This window comes from Macaca fascicularis, chromosome 13 (genome assembly GCF_037993035.2).
Source record: "Macaca fascicularis isolate 582-1 chromosome 13, T2T-MFA8v1.1".
Lineage (NCBI taxonomy): Eukaryota > Metazoa > Chordata > Mammalia > Primates > Cercopithecidae > Macaca > Macaca fascicularis.
This window is the reverse complement of record NC_088387.1, coordinates 91,698,367-91,710,918: the sequence shown is the minus strand read 5'-3', so window position 1 is coordinate 91,710,918 and position 12,552 is coordinate 91,698,367. Positions and strand designations below refer to the sequence as shown.

At 35.2% G+C, this 12,552-nt stretch overlaps 1 protein-coding gene across 29 annotated transcripts in view; it reads left to right on the top strand.

Moving 5' to 3' along the window:
* LCLAT1 (lysocardiolipin acyltransferase 1) overlaps positions 1-12,552 on the top strand; it is a 216,060-nt gene that overhangs the window by 37,260 nt on the left and 166,248 nt on the right. For 3 of the 29 annotated variants that reach the window (XM_074012053.1, XM_074012046.1, XM_074012045.1), the window contains one exon: positions 4,232-4,360. The exons of 24 other annotated variants lie outside the window; for them this stretch is intronic. The gene's annotated coding sequence lies outside the window, so the exon portion shown is untranslated. Of the gene's footprint in view, positions 1-4,231; positions 4,361-6,526; positions 6,608-12,552 lie in introns of all 29 variants that reach the window. 2 more of the 29 variants (XM_065527221.1, XM_074012050.1) reach the window with 1 other exon arrangement.

The window sequence follows — 12,552 nt, the reverse complement described above, 5'->3', positions numbered from 1 at the left end:
ATGTTACTTATATTTTGAAGCCACATAGTCTTATATGCCATGATAGCTCATTCATATATTCTTTTGAATATACTGTGTAGTAATGTAGTTACTGAAAGAAAAAGCATTGCTGTAGGATCTACTTTCCAAATGTGATATGTCTGCCAATTTAGGCCCAGTGATTTGGGAGGCTGAGGCAGGAGAATTGCTTGAGGCTAGGAGTTCGATTAAGAGCAGCCTGGTCAACATCGTGAAATCCTGTCTCTATTAAAACAAAAAACAAAAAACAAAAAACAAACCTAAGGACAAGCAATTTGGATTACAGGAAATTATTTAGTAGTATGGTTAAGAAGCACCCTCTCTGGTGTAAGATACACTTGGGGACCGGTCTCAGCTTTTTAGAATCTTAGATCATCAGAAGCAAGGAAAGTCAGAGAAACTGTCATAGCCAAGAGGAGCCACGGGAGACATGATGGCTAAATGTAATGTGGTATTCTAATGGGACCCTGGTGCAGAATAACATTAGATAAAAGCTAAGGAAATTTAGATAAATTTGGACTTTAGTTAATACAAATATAATATTGCTTCATTAGTTGTGACAAATGTATCTACTAATATAAGACATTAATATTAGGGGAAACTAAGTATAGAGTATATGGAAATTCTGTCCTATCATCACAATTTTAAAACTACTCTAGGCCAGGCACAGTGGCTCACACCTCTAATTCCAGCACTTCAGGAGGCTGAGGTTGGGGGGATCACTTGAGCCCAGGAGTTCGAGACCAGCTTAGGCAACATAGGGAGACCCTGTCTCTATAAAAATAAAATGAAATAAAATTAAAAACTACTCTAAAGTAAATAAGTTTATTAAGAAAAAGAATGTATTTTTATAACCATCTTTAGAAAATACAACCTGCCACACTTTGTAACTCTGATTATATGATTTAACCTTAGTAGACCTACTGTCTTTATCTTTAAAGTGAGGGTATAATGTGTCTACCTCCATAGGGTTGTTCTGAGGATTTAATGAAGCACTGCAAGCAAAAGAGCCTGGCAAAGTGTCTGGCATAGTGAATGCTCAACAAATGCTACTAGTGATGATGAAAACTCATCTTTAATTTTGTTTTAATGTCTGCATAAGCAAACCCACTTTCTTACATTTTGGTTGAGCTATAAGAGCTCTGGCATTGCAAACCAGACCCAGTTTAGGGTCTAGACCTACCATATCCATTTCCAGTTGTCTTAACTTGAATTTAAAACTAAAACTCCTAATGGATTTTAAAAGCAATTCTACTTTATTCTCAAGCCTTAAATTTTATGGGCAGCATAGTGAATGGGAACGAGTACTGAATAGGAATTAGGAGACCTGACTTTTAGGCCCCAGTTTGCCACTAAATAGTTTGGTGATTTGGGGAAATTTCTTTTACCTTTTTAGAAACTTCATTTTCTCGTTAGTAAAATGGGAATGTTGAACTGGATGCCGGTTATTTGTGAAATTGAGTTACATTGATAACTAGGTGAGAAATGGGCTTCAGAGCAGTCACCTTAGAGGTTTTGTCTTCCCAGGAGGCCTCCTAGGAAAATTAGTCTATTACTCATGTTTACATCTCATTTTGGACCAAATATAAGTGGCCCTGCTTGCTGATCCATCATATTCTCTGTATTAGGCCCCATGAGACTCTTTAATTGCTTCAAAAACTCAAATTCGCTTTCAAAGTTTGGAGCTTTGTTACCATTCATTGAGGATAATTAATAGAATGTGCTAAAAGTTCTGCAGGGATTTCCCATAAAGGAGTTCTAAAAATACTGTAAGTAGTGACAGCATTGTGGGAGTAAGTATTGTGGCCTTCCCAAATCAGTCATTTTGAAAGCCACAGGGCTCTTTTGGAAATAATTCTGGCATTATTATTATTATTTTTTAATGTATTTACTCATTGTACAATGTGATTCTAGTTTTGAGACTTTTAAACTTTTAGGGTCTTCTCAGTTTCATTATAACTTCCTGGCTTTGCCATTAACCAACATTATTTTATTGTAATTTTAAGATAATAGCGCTAGGAAAGTACTGTGGGCAAGAACTGTGTTGTGCAGAATAAAATCTCTAATGCAGATCTAGTTTCTGTTTCTTTGTCCAGAGCTTAGAGGAAAGCTTGGCCACACATTGTATAAATGTTAGCCATCAAATTTTAATATGACTAGAACTATTATGATCAGAGTGTTTAACTGTGTGTACATTTGAGAGTGTAACATTTAGTAACATATTTGACTGACAGTTTTAAAAAAGTGATTTCATTTTAAAATAATTAAGTTGAACTGTTTATTAAATATTTCATTTTTCCATATGTGTTTTAAATTGAATTTCAGTGACCTAAAATTCTGTTTGTAGAAATAACTTTGCACATCTTTTACTATGGTGTGGTATGGTATATGTATGTTAGATTTTTTAAAACCAGTAACTCACTTAAGCAGAAAGTTTATTAAACCCTGACTAATTAAATTATCCAAACATGAACAGACTGCTATATGGTACCACTACTGGTTTTTGTAATATTAACAAGTCACTTAGTGTGATCTTTCACCAGTGAATAATTGCATATTTTCCATGGAAAGCATTGTGATAAGAGATATATACTACTATTAGAAACCATTAACTTTAGAAATTATCAGCAGATGTTTTCCATGCATGGTCGGCTTCATTTGGTTTGGTTCCCCCTTAGCTGAATAGTTCTAACTTGACTGGAAAGATATATGGCTAACATTTACATGATGTGTTTGGAACGTAATGAAGCACTACACTAGACTTTCAGTTAATGGAATTTGTACCATTTTAGTTTTTTGGACAGCTTTTTTCTCTATTTTTAAGGAGGTGTCATGTGCAGTGCCATCTTTTTCAATACTTGCCATTAGTGATATGTAAGGAAGAAAGGTTGAAGAAGTGATTTTTTATAGAACTATTATTTTATTAGAGGTTAGGAAATAACTTTCTTTCTTTAATAAATTCACATTTCCATGGTCATAAATAGTTCCTCTTAAGTGTTTACTTTTTTTAAGATTAAAGTTTAACACTTTCGTTCCAAATAAAATTTATTTTTATCTCACGGTTGAATGATGACATTTGAATTTCCCTAGCAAAAAGAGCACTTTACTTTCTTCATTGCTATATTTAATGTTAACTAAACATTTTCCTATGTAACCTGTAGTAAATAGGAAAATAGAAGATAATGCCATTTTTAGTGAAAAGTAGTTCATTTAGGAATGGAACTTTGGATTAATGCTATAGGAACATCTGGATTAATGCTATAGCAGATTGTTCTTAGCATGCTAATTTACTACTTTCTTAAACTCCCTTTTTGGCTTAGTATTTGTCATATATGTTATATGTTTATAGAATAGTTTGAAATTGGGTTCAGAAGAGTCAGATACCTTTCTACCTTTTCAGCATGTATTTTGAGTATAGTTTATATGTGTGGTTTGGTAAGCCTTTCTGCTCACTCCCAGATAACTCTTGTTTTGTATATTTAAACCCTTACAGCTTTTAGGAATAAATCTTTTCTAATTTCCAAAGCAATACAGGCTTGTTAGAAAATATTAAACCACTAAAAATACATGATAAACTGGAAAGTGACGGTAAATCCTCATTGCCTATGGCATAAAGACTGACTTTGTTATAGTCAGGAAAGAGCATTATCTTAGAAAGAACTTTTGACAGCCTTAACTGACCTGTTAAAAATTTTTTTTAGTATAAAAACTTACAGCATGAAATTTTTATATTGTTATCACATTATATATCTTACAGAAGTTGAATTATAAAATTCAGCATTATTAACAAGATATGAACTTGTATTTATTCTCATTTCATTGTAGAATGGTAGAAAATTTGACATATATTGGGGATTGGTTTTAAGTTTAGCGTTTGAGAACCACTGAACTAACCACCCTTACTCTTCTCTCGCTGCTCCCCAGAATACAGCCAGACTTGTCCTCACTCTTCCAGTGTACTGTTACTTAGCTTTGATTTGCTTGTTTTTGTTCATGTGGTTCCCTCCTTCCCAGTTATGTGCCACCCATCCTCCCTTGTTCATTTCAAATCCTCCAGTGGCAGAGACTACCAAATTCCTACTAGAATTTGTTCTCTTCATCCTGAACCTGGAGCTAGCTAGCTCTTGTTTTCCTTGTGACTGAGTTCTAGCCAATGGAATGTGAGTGGAAAATGATATGTAGTGTTCCTCCACATTCTTTCCTTTTTTGCTAGGTGATGTGAAACCATGGAAGTGCAGAGCCACAATGCAAGCAGCCTAGGTCTCTGAATGACTATGTAAGAGAATTGCCCCACCAATGTGAGCCTTCCTCCTCCACCCTGTGATTATTACATATGCAAGAGGTAAATTACTTTGTTAAGCCATAATGTGTTTGGTGCTATTTGCTACTTCAGTTCCACCTACTATAATAACCTACTTTCTCTAGGAGGTAGTTACTGACCATGCTAGTTCACGTAGATTATTTTTTCTCCTAAAATTCTATGATATTTACTAGGTACTTTTAATTCACATTTTTAAGAACCGAAAACAAAGGCAGAAAGAAAGATGGTATGCATTTAATTTATACATGTCTTGCTCACATAGATGGTAGGCCTTTGGAAGAAAGTGACTTTGCTTTACAATTCTTTTGTATTTCCCATGGTACCCAGCTAAGACACTCAGTAAAGACTTGAAAGAAGGCAAAGTTGAGAACAAATCTTTAAAGCATAGATACTGGAGTCTGCAATGGTGTTAAGTTCAGTGACCTTCATTTATTTTAGTTTTCTCTGATTAGTCGTCCTTGATTATAAAGGAGAAAAATGATATAGAAAATCCATAATTTAATAAATTGAAACAGACATAAAATAATGACATTTGTAGTAGGGTAGCCATTTCCTTCTTTCCTCTCTCTCCCTTTTTCCCTTCTGTAAACATTAAACTTTTACAATGTGTCATGTTTTAGGCCCCAGGGAGTATAGCAGTTAATAAAACAAACAAAAATCTGCCTTTCAGAGTTAACAGAAAATAAGTAAAATATTTGAAATGCTAAATACAACCAGTCCTAAGAAAAATAGAGATTTAGGGTGAGTGGGCAGCAATATGAGTGGGGCTTGAAGTGTGTTAAATGAGGATGAGATGTGTTAGGTGGAGTTGAAGTGTGTTACATGACGCTGGTATTATAATTTAAGTTGTACAGTCAGCAAAGTCCTGTCTGAGGGAGTGACTCTTGGGCTAAGTGCTGAACCAGGTGAATAGAAACCATGTGGCTACCTGGAGAAAGAGCTGTTAAGGAGAGCAGACCACAAGCACTCCTTAACCCAGGGTGAGAGTGATGCAAGTGTTCTAAAATTGTGATTATTGCACTACTCTGAATATACCAAAAATCGTGGAGTTGTACACTTTAAATGTGTAGATTTTATGGTATGTGAATTATATCTTAATAAAGCTGTTAAAAAGAAAAACCATCAAAGCTTTAGAGGTCTTCAGCATCAACCCAGGGAAAAACTCTGGTTTCCTTACTGCTCTTTTTAGAGTGTTTGGCTTTGTAGTAGTTGTAGTTACCACAGTGAATCACATGATTTTTTTTCCAGTTAGGTCTAGAGACCGTGAATCACAGCAATCATTAGGAATATTAGTAAATTTGTATCAGATTACTTTGGCTGTAAGGTTTTAAAATTTCCAACACTAAAATTTGGTCATGTATGTGCAATCTTCATAGTTTGCTGCTAAAGTAACAGTAGATTATTATCATACATTTATAACTTGGAGAAAAAAGGTAATGTTGGCTTCATGCTCAGTAATGACTGATTTCAGATTGAGATTGTGCTGACTTTGCAGCCACATCCCTCACCAACATGGCAATTGCCTGATGGCACTGACCTTGGAACTGTCCTTACTTTCTCTTTTCTTTTAATGGTTTATATTGAAAACAGCTTGGTTGTCCCTGACTCTTGCTTTTTCAGATTCTGACTCTTAGATACTATCTTTCATTTTTTCCTCTGGAAATAAGTTTTAGCACTCAGTAACTCCCACATTCCAGATTCCAGCCACCTAGGCTGCATTAATTTAGACCCCTTTCCCTAGACGCTGAGAATTGTGGAGCTAGAAAGAGTCTTGGAGTGCAGAGTTGTGTAACAAGTCAGTGCAAAGCTCGTGTTAGGTTCTCAGCAATCCTGAATTCTGTCCTCAGTGTCTGTTTCCAATATCATTACTATATTTCCATAAGGAATTAACAAATGATGCTCCCCAAAGGCAGTCACCTTGACCATAAGGAGATTCTTCAGATCCTATTACAATGTTAAAATTATGGACTCGAACTTTGTATCTTAAACCATCAAATCATTTCCTCTCAATCTGTAATCATTTTTTGGCCCAGGATCAGTTTTCCATTGTACTGATATGTTAGCATATGACCTCATCCTGGTTTACAGTTGAGAACATGTGACTTAGACTATAGATCTAGCCCTAGATCTGCTACAATGTGACCCTGGCAAGTATCTTAATCTTATTAAAGACATTTTGTATTTCAGATATAGTTCTGATAGCAGCATTCCCCTTTCCACCTTTGTACCACACAAGTGAGTGGGCTTGGAGAATACGGTTCTCAACATGTGAGTACAGTGAAAGCATATTTAATGTTATCTTCTTTACCTTCCTAGACTCAGTGGGGAAGAAAGGGAGGAATTTCCACTCCAAGAAGTACAACTTCTTCACGGTTTCTTACTACATAGGCAAGACAAGGTGGGGAAAGAGCCTATTCTGTCCCATCTGGTCAAGGAAGAAAGGGTAATTCTGCTAAGAGGTCTGTGTAAGGCAGGGATCAGGGCGTGCTCTGTGGCCCCACCCCATCCTGAAGAGAGCCAGTGAGGACTCTAGTTGCTTCTGTACAAGCAACCCACCATTGCACTTAAAACATGCAAAAAACTGGTCACACTCTTAAACTTCACGTGAAGCGTTTGTGTCTAAATCCAAACTGATGTGTCTTAATCTAGCTATACCAGCCTCCTTTTAATAACTAATAATAACCAGCATTTACTCAGTATGTGTACTCTGCACCAGTTGCTGTTCCAAATACTTTATATGTATTAACTCATCTGATTTTCACAACCCCTTGATGTGTAGGTACTGCTATTATCACCCCTATTTTTTTACAACTGAGGAAGTAACAGGTTGGAAATTTCACTTATTAAGTGGCCAAGCTAGGCTTCAAACCTGGATAGTCTGACCACAGTCTTAGCTAATTTAGGGGCTACCCTGATTTTTTTTTTTTTTTTGAGATGGAGTCTCACTCTGTCGCCCAGGCTAGCGTGCAGTGGCGCCATCTCGGCTCACTGCAAGCTCCACCTCCTGAGTTCAAGTGATTGTCCTGCCTCAGCCTCCCAAGTAGCTGGGACTACAGGTGCGTGCCACCAGGTCCAGCTCATTTTTTGTATTTTTTTTAGTAGAGACGGGGTTTCACCATGTTAGCCAGGATGGTCTCGATCTCCTGACCTCGTGATCTGCCTGCCTCGGCCTCCCAAAGTGCTGGGATTATAGGTGCGAGCCACTGTGCCCGGCCCAGGGCTACCCTGATTTTGAAGAGGAGTTTGATTGTAGGAAGACTTAGGACTCAAAAAAGGAAATTTTCCTGGTAACCCTTACAATACACTAAATTATTTTACTTCTCTGGGTTTCTTCATCTGTAAAGTAGAGTTTTGAGAAACTAGGTACTTTAAATGCTTCCTGTTTGAAAAGTCTAAGATTTTGAATTATAATACCAAATTGTTACTTGTTTTCAACAAATTTAATACAGCATGGAATATTTACTTTTGTAGTCATCAGTATGCAGTATACACAGCTATGTGCAGAAGTATATTAAGCAGCACTGTCCAATATGGCATCTACTAGACTAATACATAGCACTGACTATTTGTCATGTGGCTAGTCAAATTGAGATATGTTGTAAGTGTAAAATACACACCAGATTTCAAAGACTTAGTATGAAAAAATAAATGTACAGTGTCTTGTTAATTTATTTTGGATTGATTACATGTTGAAATGATAACATTTTAGACATACTAGGTTAAATATATTATTTACTTTTAAAAAACATAGCAACTAGAAGAATTAAAATTACGGTTGTGGCTTACATTATATTTCTGTTGGATATTGCTATTGTAGAAAGTCCTAAATGAGAAAGAAGGTATAGTTTATATGGGAAAGAAACTCATCTGGTGAAATAGAAGATAGTATGTATCTGGTAAACCCAAGTACATCTGTAAATATACTGGCCATGGATAAAAGTATATGTTTGATAAAATATATTAATTGAAACAGTAAATATATTAGTGCCATGTGTAATTCAGTAGTATATTTATTGAGCACTTACCATATACCAGCCACTCTTCTAAGCACTTTACATATATTAACTCAATGCTTATCCTGAGGTAGGTACTGTTATTACTCATGGAGGCACAGTGAGGTTGTTAACTTGCTTTTAAGGCTACGTTGTTAGTGGAGTGAGTAATGGAGTTAGACAGGGTCTGTATAGTTTGCCTCCAGAGCCTGTGCTGTCAACCATTGTGTCGTATTGCCTTATTAAACTAGGTGACCTTATGATTTACTGTATTTCTGACTCTCATTATTTCATATGGTAGTATGTGCATAGATAACCCACTAGAATTTAAAAGCTTAGCAGATGGCCTTAGTACCAGCTTGTATTTATATTTTGCTTGTAGATTTATTTTTAATTTCCCAAGAGTGAATATTTATTTGTAGCTACCACTTCTAAGGCTGCTTGTTTATGCCTTAATTTTAGCCTATTAATTGCATTTGTGGTAGTACTCCACAACTTTTGTATGTTATATGTAGATGGTGTAACTGTACTTTCTGGGAGAAATGTACATGGCCAAATAATAATTTAAATTAGTGATAAGAAAAGGGAATATAGGAATTTGCTGTTGGATTTACTCTGCTTAGAACCTTTAATTGCAAAAAAGATAAAAAATGTGTGTTTTAAATGGTTTTATTCCTAAAGGGAAACTGTAATGCTATGTCTAGGTTGAGCATACATTAGGCATTTATATATCATATGTATCAATACATATATTTAAGTACCATCTTATTTAACTTGTAACCTAAAATTTTAAAAAATACACATTTTCTGGCTACCCAGTAGGTAAGGATCATACAAGAATAGATGTAACAGGTCTCTGACGTGTAGAAATAAAACATACATGAAAAAAAGTGAGATAAATATCAGTTTTACACAATAACACTATGTACGTTATGAATAGATAAGTCTTATACTTCTAGGGAAAGAAGGAGACTTTTTTGAACTGATGGTTTGGGTAGGGTTACTGTAGGAAGAGAGAATTGAGCTGGTCTTGTAGGATGGGGTTGAATTTCCTTAAGAGGAGTAAAGCGGGTATATGAGCAGATGCTTAGACATGAGGTATAAATTGAGCTTGGGCAATAGAAAGAATTCAGCTGTGGCTTGAGTATAGCGTTAAGAAGCTGAATAGTTAGAGGAAATTTCAAAAATTAACTTGGGGCCAGGCTGTAGAAGACCTTGAATTTTAACAGTAGGAGTTTGAACTCCTTAAGAAGTTAAGAGTTGGGGGCAGAAAAACAGAAAAGAAAAAAAAAAAAACCCTTTGGGTATAGGATACTTTTTCCTTGAGTTACTGCTTATGTGATGAACATCACTAATAAGTTATGTTCTTGACCTAAAATGCTAGATATTTTTAGTTCTTGGTAATAAGCAATACTGAAGAGCTTGCTTTCTTTGTTACTAGTAAAATCTAGTGCATGAAATTGACTTGTTAGCATAATCTCAGATTTCTTGGTTGGAAGAATTTTTATCACATAGCAAATAACTTGACAGTTGTCTATTTTTAGAGATGACAAATCAGTATTTTGCACTGACTGTGAATTTCATTTATACATTTCCACATACTGTAAATTTATCCCCTTATTTTTGGGGCACATTAAAATTAGCTCTTTTTAAAAAAGCTCTGGCTTATTTTGGCACCACTACCTTATTAGCCCAGACCCGTGGGCTACATTGTTTAACCTACTGAACCCCATGTTTTTTGTTTGTAAAACTGGAAAGGCACCGCCCTCCCAGGGGTGGTGAGATTGTCTAGTGAAGCAAGACAGTTGCAGTGATGTCTGACACACACGTGGAGGTAGATACTCAGTAAATTTTGTCTCCCTCCCTCCTAAGATTGAAATGGTTGTGAGCAGAGACTTAAAATAGACTTTCTTATTATTTAATACAGACTTTCATATAGTGGAGCTCAAGGAAATTTGGAAGGCAGTAACTTTTGTGAAGTCTGACTTTGTTATAACTTGGATTTTTAAAATGTTGATATATCAATAGAACTTAGTGATGTTTTAAAAAATAAATTGGCAACTGTTTCATGAGAACGTACATAAAAAACTGAACAATCAGAGGACTGAAGTATTTCTACAAAGTCATTTTATTTCATGAGCTAAAAACTGTGGCATTGAAAGCAAATGAAGTCCAGGAGGAATATTCTCATACCAAGTATGTTCTAGATCATGCTGTTAAAGAAGTGCAGTTAAATTTTTTTAACTGACTTTTTTTTCTTTTGACATACATCAGTAAATGTTAATATATGTGTAGTTGTGTAACCCCCAACTCTAGTCGAGATACAGAACAGTTCTGTCGCTCTAGAAAACTCCTTGTGCTATCCCTTTATTGTCACATTCTCTCCCTAACCCCTGGTACCACTGATCTTTTTTCTTCTTCCTTTATGGACTAGAATAATGGGGGCTGTCAAATCAGATGAATATCTTAAATATGATACCAACTAAGATAAAATGTTGAAATATCAAATTAGGTAATGGTCATGGAAGTTCTTAGTACATAGAGGCATTAGTTATTTAAAAAGTAGTTTTGACTGGGCAAAGTGGCTCGTGCCTATAACCCAGCACTTTGAGAGGCCGAGGTGGTAGGATCTCTTGAGGCCAAGCGTTCAAGACCAGCCTGGTCAACATAGTGAGATCCTGCCATCTCTACAATCAGTCAGTCTAATAACTCAATAACCAACTAAGTAATTAAAAATAAATAAAATAGAAAAAAAAATTGGCCAGGTTATGATGGTGTGTGCCTGTTGTCACAGCTGTTCAGGATGATGAGGCAGGAGGATCACTGGAGTCCAGGAGTTTGAGGTTGCAGTGAGCTATGATTGCGCCACTGCACTCCAGCCTGGGCGACAGAGCGAGACCCTGTCTTAAAACCAAAAAACAAAAAGACCAAAACCAAAACCAAAATAGTTTCATATATAATATTAAGTCAGTGGGTGAAGTTTAGCAGAACTCTTCTACAGAGTCAAGTTTGTGTAAATTTCGACAGCTTTTTTCTTCAGAGGCTTTTAGGCTTATTTTTGAAAGACTTGTTTCACATGGTCCTGATAGCTGGAAATCCCTGTATTGTCTTTTAACCTCATATTGTTCCTAAGTGAAAGTGGACAGTAATATCTGCCTTGAAAGGTTATGATTATTAAGTGTTATGATATCCAAAAATATAAACCTGTAAATATAAGTATACATACATATATGTAAGTGTGTGTATGGGGGGTGCCTAACCTATAGTAGGCATTCTTTTATTTATTTATTTTTTTGAAAAAAAAACAAAAAAACATCTGCAGTAGCTTTGGAATGTTGGCTTGCTCAAGGGGTGCCATGTCTTCTTAATTTCTGTATTCTCTCCTGTGCTCTTCCCATGGAAAAATTGATCAGTTGATCCTCAAAGCTTCATCTTTCTGTTTTAATCATTTTTGATATTTTTTTTGAAATGTATCACCAATTTCTCTGTTTGGGGGTGGAGGGAAGTATATTAAATCTATATGTTTATCTTAATGATTCCAGGTTTGGTTCACAATATAACCATTCCATGAAGTGTGATTTTTTTTTTTTTTTTTAAATTGATCATTGGGACATATGGGCTGAATCTTTGCCAATCCCAGAACTTCCTTTTGAACTTGGGTTTGTCAGTTCCTATTATAAGATCATTTTGCTTTTGACATTTTAATCTTTTCTTAAAAGTAAAGTACATAGTATTCTGCTATGTAATATTTTAGGCAGTAAGATGTAATTGCTTTCCTACAAATTTAATTATTTAATCAAGTGCAGAAGCAGATTTAGGATTTTTTGTTCTTGCCCACAAATCATTATGTACACTCTCTTTATCAGTGTTCTTTGTCTCATTATTTGTGCTCAAAATATTCATAAAATCAGTAAATTATAGAACTGGAAAGAACCTTCAAGACCATCTAGTCTGTTAATGTTTAATTCTGTCTAATCCATAGCCCCCCTTTCATATTAAATATTTCTAATACTCTCCTTACTAATACTCTAATACTCTCAGTGTCCTGAAATGAAATTCCTAATGAAAATTTTTACCCCATAAAAAAAAGAATATAGTAATAATTCTCTAATTGCAATATAAAGGAAAAATGAAAGGAATGTAATTTAAAATGCAATATAAGGTATGATTATGCTAGAAGTTAAAAAAAAAAAAAAAAAAAAGGAAAGAAAAATCACCAAC